Source organism: Alligator sinensis, unplaced genomic scaffold (genome assembly GCF_000455745.1).
Source record: "Alligator sinensis unplaced genomic scaffold, ASM45574v1 scaffold660_1, whole genome shotgun sequence".
Taxonomy (NCBI): domain Eukaryota; kingdom Metazoa; phylum Chordata; order Crocodylia; family Alligatoridae; genus Alligator; species Alligator sinensis.
This window is the reverse complement of record NW_005842237.1, coordinates 1549339-1571488: the sequence shown is the minus strand read 5'-3', so window position 1 is coordinate 1571488 and position 22150 is coordinate 1549339. Positions and strand designations below refer to the sequence as shown.

Sequence of the window (22150 nt, the reverse complement as noted above, 5' to 3'; positions counted from 1 at the left end):
TCAGTGAGGATGGAAATAAGGAGAGAAAATTCTTAAAAACTGTGAAGTGCCAGATTACTGAAGAGCAAACAACACTTTTAAAGCCCAACAATTGTGTTTTTCTTTGCTTTCTAAAGAAAGTGAAAACAAGCAGAACACATTAACTATCCACGCTGGAAATGTAGTTCATACTAAGATATCAAATATATTCTTATGAAGAGGAGGAGAGCATGATTATTTATCTAGCTTGAAAATAGCACAGTGCTAGGTTAATTTAAAATTCAATTTAAGTTTAAAGCATTGGTGGGGAGGAAAGTCCTATGTACCACGAACTGTAAATTGAAATCCAAGCTAGGTTTTGCCTGCAAACTGGCTATGTAACAGCTATAAAGCTAAATGATTGCAGTTGCTTCCCTTAGAAGATCTGACTGAGAGACTCTTGTGAAAGATGTTCAGTGAAGTTTCTCCTTTACTGTGTCCAAAGGCAGATTATTTAAACTCTTCTTGTTCACTTAATAGAAAGCTGATGTTACAATAAAAGTAGACAACTTCTACAAGAGTGATTGTAATACAGAAAAGCTCTGCAGACTCCAGACTTTTTGCAAGTCCCAAATAAGTAAACTAGTACTTTGTACAAACATCAGCTTCCTTCTAGAGAGAGGAGTTATAACTTATGTCTGCAGAGCAGCTCTCCAGGGGGCATACACAATGACAATACTTAGTTTGTTTTCCTTAGGAAAACTCACAGATTGGCAGAGTACAGAAAGATCTTTGATTTGGTCAAGAAAAAAAAAAGTACATTGTATACCAAAGGACCAGGTTCAGACTGAGACAGATGCAGAAGAGGAAGAAGAAAGGAGAAAGGGGAAAAGGCTAAAATGTGCATTTTCCGTGCCTCTGTCTTCAACCCTCAAAAACAAACAGACAAATCCCATTTAAGGCGCGCACAGTGCTATTTATAGTTCTTAAATAACCTGGTAATAAACTTTATGAAAGCTTAAAAAGAATCTGAATGAATGAATTAACGTCTTAGAGAGCTTTTGTTTTTGATGAATTTGAATTTAAGATGAGTATTCTGGCACACTAAAATCCCATCTCCACATAACAGATACAGCAGCCAATAAAGACAGCCTCCTCGCACAGAACCAACCAGCCTTTATTTTGAAACAGGGAACATGAGGAAGAAGTTTAGGAGTTGGGGGGGGGGGGGGGGGGTTGTTTTTTTTTTAATCAAGGTTGGCTGACAAACAGAATTTTTCATCTCATCAGAGTTTCACCTCTTTCAACACTAGTTTTCATACCAACAATGGACCCCAACCTGCCCATCCCTGCCTCTCCCCACAAATATTAAAATTATTGGCAGCAAAACAAACTTTACAAAAATTGAAGCCATTTAGCTATTACCCCCACTGGAAAGTAAAAGTAAGAAATGAGGTAAAAGTTGAGGGGCAAGGCTTGTTCCATGCCTTTTGCTGTTTTCCAGATTCTTCAGTTACAAGAGTAGCATGGGAGAACAGATCCTGCCCCCACCCCCCTTCATGTACTTTTTACCTTAGCACAGACCCAGGGGTGTACAGTCTTGAGGATATTCTCCTTCCTTTGCTTCTCTACTTAGCATTTGATTTAATATGGAAACTGCTGCTACTGCCTCAATATTTACACAGTTGGTGTTAAAAAAAATTTATCAAAATCATTTACTTTGATGTACTTCTCTTTCCTTACTTCCCTTCCAGCAAAAACACAAAAGAACAGTTGAGGGTGATAAGGAATTCTACTGATAATGTCATTATGTAATAGTATAGGTCAAATGAAGTGAGGCTTACTGTTTGAATTGCCCATTTAGTACTTCTTTTACATTGTGCAAAACAAGCCCTATTATTAGTTTCCACAGAAATCCAAGCAGTAAACAGTGTCAAAAAATGACCAAAATAACTGAACAAAAAACAAAACACACACTGCAGCTGTTAAGAGACACCGGGATCTAGTATGTAGGATATTGCACGTAAGGGTAAAAAATGCCTGCATTCTTCCCGACCTACTACTTATACAGCTTATACTTTGCAATTCTTTTCCTAAATTTTAATCCTTAAACAGCTAGTGAATCGAAGGGACTACTTGCCAGTCAGGCCAAGATCCACATGAATTGCTCTTTTAGACACTCAGCTTCAGGAATGAAATTCATACAGCTGATGTAGGCACTTATGTTACCCACACAATGGGAAGTAAGAACCTACACCCCAGTACCTAGGAATGAAATTCACAATAGTCAACCTGAGCTGAAGCTAGTCAGTGGGAAAGACAGAAGAGACAGATGCATCTGAAATCCCACTTCTCCTGGACTCTGAAGCTGTACAAGACTGGGATTCACAGACCAAAGCCTGTTGGTTAGGGACAGAAATTACACATAAACCAGTATATGTAATCAGAAACCAGTTCAGTTCTGTAACACAAGAGAAGTTCAGTACCCATAAACCTCTTTCAAAACGGACAAAACTGATCAAAGTTAGATCTGGGTGGATGTAGCATCAGACTTAATGGATTTAGGTTAAATCATTTTACTGAATTTCTGTCCCAGATCCCCTCCATATTCAAGTTACTTCACAGTCCCCCAGCTTCCCAGGATGCTTTGCACTTCCCCCACAAGCTCCCGCTCTTCGCAGGGTGGGTGGGCTATCCTTGGCTTATGCTCTGCTCCAGCCAAGCAGGGAGGCATGCTCTAGCACCACCCAGCTTCTGGCCTGGGCCACTACAGACATGTGGCTACATTTTCAGAATCGAAAGTGAATGTCTGTTCATTTTCTTATCAGTTCAATCCACACAGCTCAGACTAACCTGCAAACACTGAATCAATTCAGCCTTGGGCTTTTTGAGCATCTGTACTTAGCCCTTACGTTGCTTTAACTATAAAAGAATAGCTTTCCCCCCCCTTCTTTCTTCTAAAACATGGAAGAAAGGTGGTGATTTTGGTTGTGTCTGCTTTTACAAGTGGATGGTTAAAATTCACTCAGCAAGTAGAGACCTGAGTTACAGGCCTTCCTTTACCAGTGGGGTTCAAACCTACATCCTCCCCCTCCTGAGAGGTGTCCTAACTACTAAGCTACGCTGTTAATGCCTTTTATCCAATGATGTTCGAAAACAAGATGCATAAGCAGTCACTAGAGCAGGGAACAGAACCAAGTACTCCCTCATCTGCCTCCATTATGCTTACTATCTTTTGCACAGATTTTGCATTCTTATACCAGCACAGCTTTGAGAGGAGTGTCAAGAGTGCTCCTTTCCAAGCCTAGAAGTTAACGCATTCTTCTGGCAAGGAGGGAGTTATGGGTTTGAGCTCCCCTACAGCTGAGGCAGGCCTTAGAACCTAGTTTCCTTCCTGGGCAAGTGTTGTAATAACTGGGCTACTAGATGAAAAGTAGACACCAACACAGTCTTTTCCTGTCCTCTCCCATTTTCTTGGGAGTGGTTATGGTTACCACACTTCATGTTGGCCCAATACTTAGGCATGCTTAATCAAGAAGGGGGCACCTCCCTAACTTTAGGGAGCCAAGTAATTTTATTGGCAAAAGTCTTCAGTACCAACAGACTCTCAAACTAGGTGCAGATGTTACACGTATTGCACATTGAGCAGGCAGAAAGTGCTCTAAAGCCTTAATTGAATAGCCGTTCATGGCTCTTAAGAGTGCTTTAAAAATGGTGGATTGTGCTTTAAGTTAACCCTCGATGAATGTGTGCTAACTTACAGCACTTTCTATAGCGCTTCTATCAATCATCTGTGCCAGACCCCAATCAAAGGTTAGAGTTTAGAGTGTGATCATCACTGCCATCTTGAGCAGAATTTCATAGGGCTGCTCTCTAGCCTTTAGCAGAGCCCGAGCCTGGGCCAGGCCCGTTCCTTTGATCATCAATGACCATAGTCAGTGACAGCCTCCAATTCCAGTCCTTACTGATGGGAGGTGGGGGAAGGTGGGGTTTCTGTTCCTGTAGATGCACCACTGCTTGGCAGAGTGGGCTGCAGAGAAAAGGGGCTCTGGGATCTCTCTCCCTACAGGTGGAGGGGCTGTGGGGGGAGGAGTCCAGGGTCTCTCTCTCCACAGCTGGTCCCTGCCAGGCAATGCTGCTGTGCCACTGCTGACAGTCACAGCCCCCGTTCCCAGGCAGTGGGAGAGAGAGCCCCCCAAACCTTCTATGGACCCTACTAGCTCCCCTGATGCCACCAAACCCTCCTGGACCCCAGAACCCCCCTACAGATCCCTAGACTCTTTCCTGTGGGAGTCTTTCTAGGTACAGAGACATTGCATCTTTTCTACAGATGGAACTGATTAATATTCCATGTATTCAAATAGAAATATTTTGATCTGACTATTTGAATGTTCACATATTCCACACATCTTTAACTGCTGTGTCCACTTGACCAGGCCACATCATTCACCTTTCCACCTGCCATGGCCTCAATCCTGGTGCATATCAGTGCCTTCCTCCTAGCCAAATTGGGACGGTCATTTAATCTGAATTCTCTGGAAGCACAAGCAACTTCATATGCTAGCCTGGAAAGAAAATACTCAAAGTACCTTGAGCCAAGTGAGGACCAGAAAGACTATTTTTTAAGTTCAAACATGGGGAAGTAATGAACATGTTATGAGTGCTCACTATTACTGTAAGTCACATCTGCCTAATTCAGTTGGATAACTGAATTATTTCAAATAAATGAACCGCATAGCAGTTATATAGTATTAAAGAGAGCTACATAGACCCCCCAAAATCACTAGGAACTAATTGTTTTCTCTGCTGAACCCTGACGATCAGAGCGTGCACACTTTTACCAGTCCATCCATCCACTCCCTCTAAGACACAAAGATCACCAACACTGCTACTCAACATAACGCTTCTTTGTAATACCCTGTGGCAGAAAGGCAAAGAATTCTAATGTATTTAATGAATGCATGAGGAAGTTCTCTCTGGTAAAAGCAGGGTGTAATCTGTTTAAACAGCTTGGGTCCAAAGTTAAAAATTAAATTAAATCAATAGTAGATGTAAGACTTCTGTTGGCTGATATGGTTTGGAAGAGATCCAACTGAGGGAAAGTGTACCCAAGAAAAAGGTATAAAGCCTTAAAAAAAACTGGAATCATTCTGCATGGGAAGTCAGGTCAGGGCGTTCAGCACAACAGTCTTAAAATGTACTTGTTTTTATTTATTTATAAATCTGTGAAACTTGCTTGGGGTGCTGGGTGGTGATACTTTCAAAGAAATCTTCAGCAAACTAAAGAAGTACTGAGAGAATACTGGAGCAAATAAATATTTATTAGAAGAATTAGGTTAGAACTTCTCCTCCCACTGCAGGCCTGCTCTTTTTATCAGTGAGAAATTCTACACAAATTAGTACTCAACTCAGTTTTGATATTAGCTGTCCAATAATATTATTTTATATTGCAGTAAGCACCAAAGAAACCTAATGCCAGTGGAGGTCATATGTTAAAAGTACTTAACAATTCCTGTCAGAATTTCAAGGGAAATTAGAAGAATGTAACTTATGTTGGTTTGCACAGTGAGACTGATGCCTGACATTTTCCAAAATGTTGCAGGTTCTATCTAACTTTTTTTCTGCAATACAAGTATCAATAGAAAAATAATATTTCTAAAACTACATTTCTAATGCAGCAACAGGTCTTTTCAGTGCCCAAACAACTAAGAATTGTATGTAGCCTGGACTAAAGATCCCGGTGCTTAACTAAACATATTTAGGAATGAAAGCATGATATAGAATCATTCTAGGTTTCTAAAAAAATCATTGTTATATTCATGAAATTTTACTATATATTTTTAATGACAACCTACAACAAAATCTTCCTCCCATTCTATCTGAGCTCCTCTGATACGCAGAAGTCATGCCTTCTTCTAGCAGTGTTGGGAAAGAAGAGAGAACAATACCAGAGTCAACCAACTGCTAGCCTGTAATTCATGATAAAGTAGCAGTAATAAGAGCAGGAAGACTTTTACAGCCACAACAGCAAAATTTAAAACATCTGCCAGTTTACAGAATCTCTAAAGATTTAAAGGGACTGTTTTTGTAACAATAGGGGATATTGGCATAAATACAAGTTTACTGTGAATATAATTGTGTCCAAGATTTCAAGCAGGCAAGTCACTCATTTCTCCCCCTGCCCCTCAGTTCATACTCTCTATGGCTAGGGACGGACATTCAAAAAGCCTGAGCCTAGATTGATTCAATCTTTGCAGGTTAGTCTAACCTGAAAATCTTGAACTGATTTGGAGGTGGAGAGACATTCTCTTGTCATTCCAGAAATGCAGGCACATGCCTGCAGTGGCTCAGGCTAGAAGCCAGGGAGCGCTAGAGCAGTCCTCCCTTCCCTTGCACAGGACTGAGCTGAGGGGGGCGTGGCCACGCCCAGCAGGAAACTGTGATTAGGGAGGGGTCCCCCCCCTTGATAACAGAGCATTTATCAGATCTGTTATTAGCATTTAACACCCCATCAGAAAACAAAGCCTCACTCATTAGAAGCTCTTCTTAAACAGATTTTTCCAAAGGAAGGAATGTAGGGACATTAGCATCTGAACTATTGATTGCCTCCAAAAAGCCTTAAGTTGACACCGTCCTTTCTGCCTTACACAGTATTAGCTAGCACATCACATGCTGGCTACAGTCTGTGCTGTGGTACAGAGAGAGGAAGGGATCTCTGCTTAAGCAGAGAGTGGTTTTGGGGAGTGCATGGGGAAGCCAGCAGATGCTGCTGTGCCTGCAAGTCTCTGCTGGAGCTCCAGCCAGGGAGCAGAGGGGAGGGGCCAGCCCTGCTGTGGAGCAGAGAACCCTGCCCAGCACAGAGAGAATGCCGGGATGCTGTGGGTGTCTGGTTTAACTTAAACCAGCAAGGGGTCTGGGAAGAACATTGCATAAACCGGTATGACCCAAAACAGATAAAAACTGATACTACATTCAACCAGGTTAATCTCAAACCGGTTTCAGCCATTCTCAAATGGGTTATGTGCACTGAACAGCTGTTCTGTTACAGGTTTAAGCTGGTTTCTGATCACTTAAATCGATTTGTGTGTAATGTCTGTCCCTAGCCTACGGAACTGAACTAGCATCGAGAATCAACTTTTTACAAAGGGATAAAAATTAAAAAAGAAGCCCCAGATGGCAGGCTAGGTAAAATGAACAGTTTTCAGATTTTTATTTTTATATAGTGGAAGCAAGAAAACAAAATAAGAAGTCTTAAAAAAACCACTTCAGTTGTTCATATGATTTAAAATACACATCCACAACACAAACACTCAGGCTGCACAGTCATACCATCCAAGTAGACTGAGCAAGACACCTGACACCTACCCACCCATTCTAAGACAAACAGAGTAAGAAAAGTATCTGACTTTCAGAAAGGCATCAGTCCTGCAATTAAATATCTTCATGGAGCCCTATTTTCTTCAATAAGGCACCTTGTGAGCATAGATTCCCCTGTGAACACCTCACTCTGTGATAGAAACATATATCTGGACTAATTCCTTTGCAATTCAGAAATGAAACTGTTATGTTATCTATCCCAGACTACTGACACATCAGCAAGTTCTCACAGTGCCCATTTAAAATAAAAGCACAGAAAGGAGAGGGGAAAAAGGGACACGTTAAAATGACTAAAATATAGTGACAACATTCTGGTCTCCATTTTTCCCCCTTAATGATAAATTTCCATATACGGTTCCCTTAAAAGTGATAAAACTATATTCCAAGTGTGCTGTTCATCTCTGGAGATTCATAGATTCATTTTCAGTGAAAAGAGAAATGTAATTTTTCTCCATAAACAGTAGCAGCACATTTATTCCTCCCTCCTTGTAAAAATCAGCAGTGTTTGCTAAAGATGAACCATAAACTTATCCAACTTTCCCTGGAGGATCATATTTTTACTGAAAATATCTATTCAGTTTTGTTTTCTTCTGCATATCTTCTTTGCAGAAGTGTGTTACAATCTTCAGTCAGTCATCAACAAGGTTAAAGAGACTATTAATCAAGCATTAAAGGTAAGCCCTTAATATACAGAATGGAATCACATTTTACACAAGCATATAGAGACAACTTATATACAAATAGATGTGTATACACAAGTTATTTCATAATCATGTTGTATATAGTTTATGACAAATATAAAAGTTAGCAGAACAAATAGGTGCTAACCCTATATGGTTGCAAACTTTTGCATGTTATATATTTTTATGGCATACTTTTAAGTACATGAATAACAATAAATTTAAGATATAATTTAGTTGCTCACCCTGCAAACATTTACATTTGGTACTGAGAAAATTTAAGTTAAAAAAAAGTTTAAGTTAAGAAAAAAAACCTCAGACCACAATGAATTTGCATTAAGACTTGCTTTATTTTATGACACTTAATGTGAGTTTAACTCATGGAATAAGTGTGTAACAAATAAAAGCCTCAGATAAAAGGGAATAAGAGTACAAAATACTGAATTCTATTTGCACCTACCTGCCAAAAAAGAAAAAAGGCAAACAAAATCACACCAGACAATCTGAAATCTTTAGGGCCTCTGCCTACTTATTAATTTACATTTACAAGTTTCATATAGTACCTTTCAGAAGTGTAAAATCTCTTGCTCCCTGAAACAGATCTCATATCTCATCTGTAGTTTCCTAACATTAGCCGTTAATTTTCAGCTACATTCCCCATGTATCTACAAAGTGACCATGCATAGAGTTCCAAACTGACAGACCCAGCACTTTATGCAAAGTTTTGTGGTCTGTCTTAGAGATGCTCTGGACAAGCATGTTTATTTGCCCATGAAAAGCAGTGCAAACCTATTGCTCAGAAGCTAGAAAAAAATCAAATATTTGAAAGTAAATCAAAGTTCAGGTGGTTTCCAGTGATGAAAATAAATGTAGCAATTATGGATAGGAAGTGCAAGTTCTCTTGTACAGCCCAACAGGCAAAGCACCGATCTGTTAAACAGAATGAAGAACCACTATTGGACAGAGACTAGAATGTTGGGTGCCCAATCTTAAAAGTTTGTTCTCAGGAGGATAATCGGGTATCTCCAGTTAAACTCCTGAAAATGAAGGCCAATTGTTCCAGCCTCCTTTCCTGCTCTGCTGAAGTCCTCGTTAGGCTCAACTTGCATACAGTATACATCTGTTTTTCTCCCCACAGGCAGTACAAATTGCAACTGCAGTTTGGTGGTATTTGCAGGGAAACAGACCATTTTTTCAGTCTCGGGTCAAACCTGCTAGTCAGTCTACGCACACGGGGTTTTAAGGGAAGGTCATCAGCTTTTCTGTTGCAAGTAATTAGATTTGTTTTGGAGCTTGTCTGGCAGAAAGTAATTAAATGTCACTTCTCTGGACCAAGACTTCCATTGTCCTGTGTTATTCAACAAAAGCATATTTTTGTAGCCCGGTTTGTTATCAAACAATGTAAAATTATCTGTACTAGTCTTGCTGCAATTTTACAACAATTGCTTGGAAACAAGTATTGTTTCTGGATTGTTGAACAAAGTTAGCAAATAAGCAAAAAAAAATGCATCTTTTATGATTACTCCAACAAACAAAACATGTTTTTAAGTACTGATGCTTCACAGTATAATAGTAAATGCTCTGTAGTATATTCAGGAACAATTACAAAATCTCAAGTGAGCTGGCGCTTGGGCAGCCAAATTTTCTGAAAAGTTTGAAGAAATCACTCCTGTATCTGAACTTTGGTCCAAAGATAAGCAAGATGTTTGTTAGCTTTTATTGTAAAAGTGACTTTAAAGTTAATATTAGAGGCATGTCTATCTGAGATATCAGCATCTCCAGAACTCTAAAAATACAGCATCTCTTATTTTGTTTTGCAGCATGTTTCCCCTAGCCAACATCTCATGTCACACTTAAAAGAAAAGGAATGGAAGAGATTTCTTGAAAACTTGCTCGATAGTGCTAGTTATTCTACTTTTGGAAGAGATAAGAAATTCTAAGTTGCCAGCATGCATTCTAAACTAATAGGCTCCACTTTCTTACTTGGAGTACAGGCAATTCCCGCTTAACGCAGTTTCAGTTAGAACTATTTTGTTATAGTGCTCATTTTGAATTGATACCCAATTCCGCTGAGCACTCAGTGGAATCAGAGTTTTGGCAGGCAGGCAGGTAGAAGCAGTGGTGGTGGTGGCAGCAGCAGCGAGTGGGGGGTGAATGAGTGGCAGTGAGAGGGTAGGCAGGCATGAGGGCCCAGGACAGGATGGCAGAAGCGCGGGCCCAGGCTGGCATATGGTGCCAGAGGGGGTGGGGGGGGGTAGAGACAAGCAGCTGCAAAAGATGGCTGGCAGGAGCATGTGCCTGGAGTGGGGTAGCATGAGTGTGGGGCCTGCACTGGTGCCCAGTGACAGGGGCCAGTGCCCAGGGTGGGGCGGCAGTAGTGCCAGTGCCCAGGCTGGCAAGTGGGGCTGGAGTGGCCAGCAGGCAGGCGAGGGGGGTAGGGAGAGGCAGAAGCAGTGAGAAGCAGCGAGGGGGGGGTGGGCATGAGCGTGGGACTTGTGCCAGTGCCCAGGGCCAGGACTGGTGGGGGCCCAGAGCGGGGCAGCAGAAGTACAGGGCTGGACTGCTCCATGGAGTTGGAGTACCAACAGGTGGGCAGGGGAATGGGGAGAGGTGGTGGCAGGGCAGGCAGTAACCAATTAATCTCTATTTCCATTAATTTCTATGGGGAAATGGGTTTCGCTTAGCACAGTTCCGCTTAATGCTCAGTTTTTCTGGAACCAATTAAGAGCGCTAAGTTGCCTGTACTGATCTCAAACATGTTTCACATTTTGGCAACCATGAGTAGACCCCAAAATAACAAGACCAAGAGATTTGCTTCCAACTATTTAAAATGAGTCTAATATTCATTTACATGTAATATCATACCTATTTAGCTCAAGGTGTTGAATTTAAACTGATATAGTTATATCAGTGTAATCTACTGCACAGAATTTTTCAATGCTGTAAGAGCAACTTGTTTCAGTTTAAGAACAGGAATAGATTACCCTGAAATAAGAGAGGCAATTTAGCAGGTTGTACCTGTTCATCAAGACCATGCACAGTACAAGCCTAAGTTTGACTGGAGGCTCAAATATTTGAGGCTAGGAGCACACACAATGGCTAGAGACAGAAGTTACACATAAAATGGTCTAAGTCATCAGAAACTGGTTTAAACCTGTAAGAGAACAGAAGTTCAGTGCACATAAACCAGCTTCAAAATGGCTGAAACTGGTTTACAATAAACCTGCTTGAATGTAGTATCAGGTTTAACTGATTTGAGTCAAATCAGTTTATGAAACTTCTGTCCCAGACGCCTTCCTGGTTTAAGTTAAATCAGAGTCCTCCAGCATGCTTTCCAGCCCTGCGCTGGGCTGTGCTTTCTGCTCCAGCAGAGAATGGTTGGGGGCAGGGTAGAGAGGCAGGGACTGTCCCCCATCCTCCCCAGGCAAACCCTGTCTGGGGCCAGGGAGGGGGGTGTCACAACCCAAAGGTGTGATTTTTGTTTTGTGTGCGCTTTGGCACCACTGAATTATGTTCCCGCTAAATTGCAGCTTCTTTGCACGGTGGAGTTTTCTGCTGCAGAGGAAAGCCCCGGCGCAAAAGAATTCCCGCCAATTTGTAGCTTTCTTTGCAGTGTGCATTTCTTTGTTGCAGCACAGAAATGCTCGTTGCAAAGAGTTCCCGCCATTCGTATTCTAATTCAAGCCCCATTATTGGCTTGCGTGAAATTATTCCCACGTGGCGGCTAGTGATTGGCTTGCTAGCCGTATAAAAGGCTTGAGTGGTTTCCGCCCAAGTTGGAGGACTCCACGAACACCAGGAGGAGGAGACTTCACGCTGTGTGAAGATCTCTAAGCGCTGCGGAGCCTATCGGACCCAGTGCATTTCAAGCAGGCAACAGGGGTCTGATCAGCCTCTAGCCTCTCCCCGTCGCCATTCGCAATCCTCGACGATTCCCTCTCCCTGTGCGCAAAAGGATCCACGGAGCCTCGACAACTCCGTGGGAGTGATCCGAGTGTTGTCTGAGTCCTCAAACGAGGATTTAAGCGGAGCTGTGCCTGGGAAACTGTCCAGCCTACACCGCGACCATCTTCGGCGTAAGTAAACATTCTTGAATCAACCATTACGCATCCGTGCCTAATTCCAGCGTGTCGCCTGTTCTCTCTGACCCAGCGTGCCTGGGCTGCTGGCCACAGCCCGCGCAGCGCAAAAAAGGGCCTGGCCTGCTCCCGGCCCACACAGGGGTTCAACCCCTCTTCCCCTGAGCATACAGCTGCCCTGTCCTGCTAAACTTACTGGAAGTTACTGCTGCCTGTGACTGTACACTACAAATCCCAGAGGCACCTGGAAAGAGGAAGAAGTGATAAGCGACCCTGCTTCTGTGACTCTGGACTGCAAATCCTACAGACCTCGGGGGCAGCAAGAAGAGAAAGCGAACACATAGCCTATGCTGGCTATGTGCTAGAGAGCCATGCTGTAGTACCTGCTGGCTTCTGGCCTAAGCCACTGCAGGCATGTGACTGCATTTCCTGAATCAAAAGTGAATGCGTGTCCAGTTGTTTCTCAGTTTAATCTCTGCAGCTTAGACTAACCTGGAAAGCCTGAACTGATTCAGCCTCAGGTTTTTTTGACTGTCTGTACTTAGCCAAAGTGACAAACAGCCATACTTCTCCTAGAAAATTTAAAGAACAACATACTTCCCCTCCCCGATATACATAACATCACACTGAAGATTAGATACTTTTCTATGCCAAATCTAAACACCACTCTGAAATGGCCACTACAACCAACACCCCTCCAAAAAAAGCAAACAAACATCAGAATCATGGTTCTTACACATACCGTTCCCAAAATGTGTTATACATGATCCAGTGCACCAAGGGCGCTCATGGCAACTACAGAGGTGAGACTAAACAGCAACTACACACCAGAAAACTCCCACAGAAAAAATATAAAGGACAGAAATATACATGCACTTCAGAGCACAGAACAACCACTCCCTCTCTGACCTCACTATCCTCATGATCAAGGGAAATCTACCCAACACCCTTAAAAGGTGAAATTGAGAAAAAAAATCATAAGCTGGCTGGATATTAAGAACCAACTACTGATATTGCACATTATATTTTACCCAACTCCTGAATTATTTTTATACAGGAAGGGTGAGAATGACTCTCCTCCCTTTCTGATAGGCCTTGCTTTCCCAGTAATCAGCTTCTTTTCTTTTGGTAATTGAGTGTCTGCTACCCCTGAGAATTTCTCTCACCCCACTCCCTTCTGCTGTTTTTCACTATACTGTGCCTGATTCCTATGATCAAAGACCTGAGGAAGAATATCTTGCATTTAAAAGCTTGTCTAACTTTACTGCAACTAAAAATTAATGGCTAATGTTAGGAAACTACAGATTAGACTATGAGGTCTATTTCAGGTGGTCCAAAAGAAGATATCACTCTAAGAAATCCTTGCCACTTGCATAATTATGTGACTGTCCCAGCTACAACACCACTTTTACTCTACTTTCTCCTTCATTCTTGGAAGTTTGATCACTTCATCATTTTAAAGATGGTCTTAGTTTCATCACCAGATTAGCGTCCACATTTTGAACAGGAAAATACTTTATTTATACAATAGAGCGCTATTAAATAAAGACACGTGTTGTTTTCCTATTTAAAAACAAAAGCAAAGTTACAAAAAGTTTATGTAAAATGCAACTCAGACTGTAGAGTCCCAATATATTACAGTAAAATTTCTCAAGTCTCTGCCACTCATTTAATAGAGCACTCATTGTAACAAACATGTTATTAATTATGGCACTTGACTCCACTTCTACAGTAAGTACTGCCAACCTCCCTGTGCCAAAAAACCATGAGACAAACTCTTAAAAATCAAAAGACTGGCCAGTAAATCATGAGATGCTATTTTTTAAAGGGGGCGGGGCATTATTTGTGAAGGTGTTCGGGGCTGTGGGTGTGTGTGTAGGGTTTGGAGCCTGGGGAGGGAGCTCCCCACACACCCTGGAGGGATGCAGGGTACAGGGTCAGGGGTGAGAAGCAGCAGCAGGGCTGGACAGGCTGCAGCTTGGAAGTGAGGAGCAGACAGAAAGACACACAGAGACACTGACAGACACACAGACAGCATCCAGCTGGTACGTGGGAGGAAAGGGGTGGGGCCAGGGGAAGTGATGTGGCATGAGGCAAGGGGCAGATTGAGGCCCCTGCAGTAAGGGAGGGAGTACGGCAGGTGCGAATGGGACTCTGGGGCCGGGGCAGGTTGTCCAGAGGTGCAGGGGAGGGGCTCGACCCCCTGCAGCAGTGCATACCCCTGAGGGAGGCATGGAGACACGGGTGAGAACAGCCCACAACAAGCAGCCTGCCTCTGCCCCTCACCCCCCCGGCAAGGGGCAGATTGAGGCCCCTGCAGTAAGGGAGGGAGTACGGCAGGTGCGAATGGGACTCTGGGGCCGGGGCAGGTTGTCCAGAGGTGCAGGGGAGGGGCTCGACCCCCTGCAGCAGTGCATACCCCTGAGGGAGGCATGGAGACACGGGTGAGAACAGCCCACAACAAGCAGCCTGCCTCTGCCCCTCACCCCCCCCCCCACGCCTCTGGACAACCCACCACAGCCCCAAGGCCCCAATTCACCCTTGGCCCTGCTCCTATCCCACTCCCTCCCTCACCACAGGGGCCTCAATCTCCCTCCCCCTGCCCCTGCCCTTTTCCCTCCACTTACCAGCTGGGAAAATTCGGATATCTGAGGGTTAGATTGGGAGATTGTAAATAGTAGTTATTTTGACTATGAAATCCTGAGTCTCAAGATGATTTTGCAATAGTTGACATTACTGTCTACAGGAAAGCTTAACCCTTGTGAACAGTGTCAAACTGAGAACCCAAAAAATAAACTGACATTTTCTACATGTGTCATCAAAAAGTAATATTTAAGGACATATTTTGTAGTGTTAAACTTTACAAGTATTTAAGATAAATTAGTAAAAGTTTACCATATAATTTTTATCCTTTTGAATCTAAATTAAATTTCTTGAGGAATTATTCAAAAAGGCATTGTAAAATACATATAAACTTTTATTCTTATAGTTCGCACTATTAAGTCATAAAAATTCTTAATGGAATTTCAATATTATGGCTGCCTTTTGAGCAAAGTCTTCTAGTACATCTGATTGTTACAGTCTACCGACTACAAACAAGTTGGTCGTAATGGCAATGTTTGTTATAAGAAGTTCAATTTTGTTGTGAGAATTATAGTAGTTTATTCCATGATTAGGCAGCCTTCAATCTGGATTAGGTAAAGTGAGCTACGGTCATTAGTTCTATTTACAGGATTATATATGGCTAGTATTCTATAATGCTGTCTCTAGTCTCTAAGTGGCATTAAAAGCCATACTATTGAAAAACAGGGAAGTGAAGAACAGTTTCTCCATAATCAAGAATGCCTTAAATTTGAGGTCCAAATATTATTCACTGCAACATATATTGGGTGTTTCAACATGCAGATCTCTATTAAATGCATACACATCTTTAATGAAAAACATACATATGACATTATTTTAAAAGTAAGGAAAAAATTTTTCGCCTTTTTAAAAGTAAGGAAGAAAAACATATTCCTAGAAAATGTATCAATGGCTTTAGTTCTCACAAAAAGTCTGACAAAATTAAAACATTAAAACATTTTTTTTAAAACATAAAAGTCTGTCCCAAACAAAAATTGGGAGTTTTTAAAAATTCTCTTCCTACCAATATTTGAATTCCCCAATTATGAAGACAAAAAGTTAAATGTCCCTTTTCTAGATAAAACGGAATCATATTTGAATAATCACACAAAAATCTTCCATGAGGAGGTGGAAAATACTTCCATGAGGAGGTGGATTTTCATTTTGAATTACTTATTTGCAGCTAATTATTCATCCTGCATTAGCCAACAAAGTTTATCTATTTAAGTGTTACCCAAGTTATAACTTAGAACTACATCTACTACCTCGAATTGCTGATTGTTAATTTTATATATGTTAAGAACAGAGAAGTGAATTTTAACTCATTTAACAAAACCGAAAAGACTAGATTGTTCTGATGTGAACATATGTTTCAAAGATTTTTGCCATTGCTGTTTTCTCTCCAGCTGGGAATAAAGTTTTCCCCCTATTATTGTAAGTCAATCATTCTCTTCCTCTAGAATTCATCTTTGAAGTTCTTAGTGATCTCAATTTTCCTTTTATGAACATAGATTCTTTTTAGTACATAAAATGGAAAGGAAGAGTGCCTTCTTAAAAATAACACTTTTATTTCATATTCATTGACTAAAGTTTAGAAAACTTGAACTCCGAGCCTGATAGAGAATGTACTAAAAATACCAGATATTACCGATATTGCCTATATATGGTGTGTCCGCCAGAGATGTATGCTAAAGAGAACTACACTCCACAGCTATAGAATATATCACTCTCAAAGGCTTGTTTTCAGTGAACTGTGATGAAATAAAGGGAATTTTTAAAATTTGAATTCCAGGAAAACCACTATTTGAAAGCGCACACAGTAAAGAATGGTGCCTACCTTGGATAAAAGTCAATGGCGTTCCCAAAATTGAAGCAATCTGGCAGCAACATCAAGAATAGCTCCTTTTAAAAAAGTTAGGTCTCAAGGGTCAGGAAATAATTTTCTCTGAATTCTAGTTGAGGTGAGAAATAGGAGCAGTGCCAGGATTTCAGAAAGTTCAGAGCAGAATCAGGCAAGAGTAGTAAGAATAAATGCCTAATGCCATAAGCCTCCAATATGAGGCACAACATAATATATTGGAATTTTACCCTTAAATTGTAGCTGTAGCCTTTTGGAAGAGGACAATTGCCATACTACAGTATGCAACACTAACCTGTGAAGTAAAAATATTGTATAGAGATGTACTGAAATGTCTCACTGACATGCGACAAGTTCAAGACAAGTTCATGGTGTGTTTTTTTTAGGCCATATGTAGACATTCAGTTTCTGCTGGGGGCTGGGGTAGAAAATTGCTGGTCTCCTGGTAGGGTGGGATTGCACGTGAAACCCAGGAGGTCTCCAGGAAAGAGAAACAAACATCACAATGGACAGAGAAGCCTGGACAAGCAGGGTGTCAGCTTGGGAACTCAAGCCTGTGAAAAAAAGGGAACAGCTGGAGTACTCTGGGTCTGTGAGGACTGGAGAGAGAACAGCTAAGCTAACTTTGGGGTGCTCAGAGCTGTGCAAGCTGGACTGGAGACAGAGACTGGTTAACCAGGGGGCTGGGGGGGGAGGGGGAGGGGAGAGAAGGCAAGGCTTTTTTGCTGGATTCCCCAAAAGTTTGCCTTAATTGAAGGGAAATTGTCTACTTTGTTGCCTGGAACTCCAGGGTACGCCTCTTCTTCCTATCAAAAAAAGTAAATTCCGTCCCTTGGGCCAGCAGCCCCCTGAAAGAGGCTGCTGGGAGGGTCAGGGACTGAAAGGCCAAGGTCTCAGAGTGGGAAGGAGCTTGGGCTGCAGCCCCATGTAGCAGGGCTTCAGGGAGGTACTTAGAGAAAACAGACAGGGCAGAAGGTCCTGAGCAAGCATCCCCTTCCCCCACTGACCCCATGACTGGCCATTCTTCAGAATAAAATTATAATTTCCAGTCTTGGGTAAGCTCCTTGGAGCATCAATACATAGTTCCCTGTCCTATTAAAACTAAAAAGCCTTGTAAGAAAGGGAACATGCATATAAGAACTTTTTCAGGAAACAATTTGGGTAAAGAAAATTATTTGCTAATTCAAAAGGCGTTTATTAAATATCATTAATTAGCATAGTAACACTCTGTCTTGATTGAGCCACTGACAGCTCATGTGGCTCCTGAGCTGAAAAGCTGTAACATGTACATCCCTAGATACCCTGCAGCAAACATATTCCTCCTCAAATATAAAGAAGTTACATAATTTATTAAAACAGTATAGTCCAACAGGGGAGGAAACTCAGAGTGGCAAACCTGAGTGTTGACTGACTGCAGGAAAGACAAACCCTATACACAAAAGTTTAAAGCAGCATCTACATGTTCTGATTAACGTTTTCTGCAAAGAACCACAGGTGGTATTCTGAAGAGCCACTTGTGGTTCAGGACAAGTGGTCTGTGTATCACTGAATTAACATAATACATTCACTGTTTACCAATAAAAACCTGAATCTAAAAGAACAAATATTTTATGACACTTTTCTTAACTGCAGGCATATGTAAATATACTTCTGGGTGAAGAGAGTCCCAGGGTATGCTGGCACCCTCAAGAAGAGATGTGAGATACCAAATGGAACATTACAGAGGCGTAGTGGTGTTACACATTCATATCAGTGATTGTTAACAAACAGAGAAACAGATACGAGAATGGGAAGAAACCTTGTATGCCACTGTTACTAAATCTAAAAAGGTTAAAAAAAACGGATTTCTCCAGGGAAAAAACCTTTTATTCTGTGATCATACACACATACAATCCCATTGTCCCATTTAATCAGTATTTGTGAAATACCAAGACAACACTCCCACCCCCACCAACAATGGGAAGGAAGAAGTGGGGGAGGGAGGCTAGTTCACGTTCATTGCCATTCAGACAGCATGTGTAAAACAACTGTCCTTCACCTGTTTTGATGTGAGTCAAAGCCCAAGAGACTCAGATGTGGGATAAACCTGAAGTCCACTTTTAGTCAGAGAATTATGAAAAACAAGGCAGAAACAAAAAGAGGTTCTCCATCTCCCTTTGTACATATGGCCTATATATACACTCAGGTCTCTAGAAAGGAGTCTTACTGGTGCTAACATCAATCAGGATTAACTCCACGAAATTCACTGCAGTTACACATTTGCTCAAAACTGTCAAAGAAAAAAGGGGCTGGGGGGCAGAGGGAGGGGGTGCCTGTGCCTATGCATCTTCCAGGTCATGTAAGAATAGGAAAAAAAAAAAATCACAACATACCAATTATTGTAAGAGCAAACAAGGAAAGTTACTAGCACTATATCATGAAGGACTGTGGTCCCTCTTCATCATGTAAGTAAATCATGAACCTTTCCCACCTCCCTCGTGTTGGGTATATGCATCCACAGAGGATGACATTAGATTGAATGAGAAATTTAGAATCCAACAATTTTAAATTACAGTTATTAAATTGGATGCAAAATTATTTAGTAATTAAAAAATGTGACATTGACAATTTAAAATTAAGGGACAAGTGAAAAGTTATCTAAATAGCAAATAATCATTAACTCTTGTTCAGAGATAATTATATGTTTAAGCATATATACTTCTTTTAAGAAAAACAAGAAAGAATAGATAATTTTTTGCAAGCTGCTAAGGATACCACACAGATATCAATAAAATAGAGATACCTACAAAGGCTACCTTTAGCTCCCAGCCAAACAACTCCTGATGATAGCATGAGAGGAACACTGCTGTGTCAGTCTATTTACCCACCAACCTGTAAAAGGTATTAAAAAGCTGCTAGGGCTGTTCAAAGGCAGGAATAGTGAGGCATAAGTGACCTCCTTTAAAAAACCCTGAATCTTATCTGACTGTAGGCAAACCATTCTAACAGTGAATTGCAAAAAGACATGGATCTGTAATACCTGATAAATGTTACGTATGACTTAGTTAATGAGAATCATTGTATAGATGCATTTAAAGACCTACACAAATTGTGATTTTGCAGTTTCCATGGACACGGTGAAAAACAGCAGTTTCCGCAAACACCGGAAAAACAGAATCACCCCCCCCAAATAAAATAAAATCCTGACTCCCCAGTGGGAGCCAGCAGATGCTGCGGCCCAGACTTGCAGCCTACCAGGAAGAAAACAAGCCACCAGCAAGAGGAGGATCAGCCAAAAATGTGGCCACTTGCTCATCCTGCCACCGCTGATTGGCTGAGAGGGCTGCCTTTTGTGCAGCCCCACCCCTCTCTGCCAATGAGCAGCAAGGGTGGGGGTGCATGAAGGGCAGCCCTCTCAGCCAATCAGTGGCAAATGGCAGGACCACCAGGTCCCCTCAGACAATCAGTGCGGGGAAGGTGGAGGGAGGCTTGCCTTGATAAGCCAACAAAAGTGGAGGCTGGCACCATGATTGGCCTGTGAAATCACCCATTTGCCACATTGATTTGTGTAGGTCCCTAGATATATTGAAACATTTACAGTATGCATGAGGAGTCCCCTGCGGTTCAGAGGTAGAATCTTTGTCCTGGGTTTGATTCCCAGACACTTGTACAACTATAGCCATGGAGGCATCAAACGTCTGGACTCAGTCTGGTCTTTGGATTCTGTCTCAGTAGCCTAGAAGGAGGATGGAAGGTCTGGGCAGCCTTTATTCCTCCTCCAAAAAAAAAAAAAAAAAAAAAAAAAAAAAATTCACGCCAAGAAAAAAATTTCTGCCCAGGCATATGCATCAAAGGTCTGGGTGGCCCTCATTCATACACCATGATCCAGGAGGATCAACGGTTGCCACCATCATGATGGTATGCATATGTGGATTTGAGCTGTTTGGAAACTTTCAGGACAGCAGCAAGTAAACCAGAAGGGATCTTGAAAAAAAATAATGCTAAGTCATTAAGCTACAAAAGAAGTTCTAGTATACGCTTCTAGACACTGATAATACATGTCATACTTACTTGATTCCAAAATAAGGTATAAGGTTTTTTTTCCCCTATTTAACATGAAGGGAAAGCCTCCATGTCTTTGAATCAAGTATGAGGAGACACGGGCAGGCAGCTGCTGTGGCTCCAGCTGCTAACTGCTGCCTGTCTCCCCAAACACCTCAGGCCCCCAACCACTGCCACCTCTTCTCCCCTGTCAGCACCCCCCACACAGCCTCTGCTGGGGCTGGCACTGGGCTGGACTGGGCTAAGGCAATAGTGGGGCAAGAGCCTCCAGAGCTATAACAAGAGTAAGCAGCAGGGGAAGGTGGTCAAGGAGGGTGGGGGGGTCAGACAATGGGGCAGAGGTGGTGTGGGGGAAGCTGCTTGAACCCCTCCCAACCCTTTCCACCTGTCTGCATCACCTCATCCCCACCAGCAATGGGGAGGATGAATTTCAAGACAACCCTCCAATAATTAAATTCTATACAAGGAAAGCAACAACAAATTTACAATTTTCCCTGTATAGAATCTAATTATTGGAGGGACATCTTAAATTAAGGGCTGTCTTGGATTCAGGTAAATACAATATTTGTATTATTGATAGGAGCAGTTAATTCCTCAGTTTCAGGTCAAATCATACAGCTATTTCACCATGGATGAGAATGAATGGTTCGAAAAAAATGTGAAATGATTCAAACATGACTTCCAGAGGATGGGAGGGGAAGGGGAGGGGTGAGGAAATTGCCAGGGACTGATTGCAATAAACAACCTCACATAGCACCCCACAAAAACATCTAAAACTGCTGCATTTTCCCCCACATCTATGGCTGGTAATCCTTAAGACAGAGTTCCCTCACCAAAAGAAAGGCTTGTAGCACCATTGAACAATCCTGAACAGTATCAGGGGACTTCCTCTCAGAGCAGGGTTCGAGTTATAGGTGGGGGGAAAGGACTGAGTCCACTCATAAGAGATGAGGAGAGCTCCCCCAGTAGTCAGGCAAAAATTGCTGTTTGCTGTGGGGGAAAAATGCCCCCTTCCCTCCCTGTGCTGCCAGGTGCTTTTTGCTGCAGCTGCCCGAAGCCCATACACAGGATGTCCTGCAGCTTCTCGCCACCGCCACCACCTCCAACCCCTCCCACCCCCAACAAGAGTCAGCGTGTAATTTGAACCCTGGCTCAGAGACCTGATGTATGAGAAAAATGCAGGGCAAAAGCAAGAGGCCCAGAGATTAGTCAAATCTGTGTGGCTAGCTGTGTGGTAGCGACAAAAATGGGCATCTATTTGTGAAAGCAGCAATGTTGTTTATCCAAATGAAATCAGGACTGAAAATTATTTTTGTTAAGCCCTTTCCATTTTTCATGAATAAGCAGCAGAGTGTCAGCACTGTATTTATTAATAAAAAGACTTTATAGTATTTCTCTTGCCGAGAAAGCAAGAACAAGCATCAGAATGGTAATGTGGTTTTAACAAGGGTAGTTCCCTCATTTTTAGGAAGTGTCAACTCCCTGTCCTGAAAAGGAAAGAAAACAAAACTAAAAGGGCCCATTTAGAGTCACAA

General features: G+C 42.0%; 1 protein-coding gene across 6 annotated transcripts in view; it reads right to left on the bottom strand.

Annotated features, from left to right (window-relative positions):
- The window catches only part of PLXNB2 (plexin B2), a 351969-nt gene that overhangs the window by 250644 nt on the left and 79175 nt on the right, over window positions 1-22150 (bottom strand). The gene's annotated exons all lie outside the window — the stretch shown is intronic.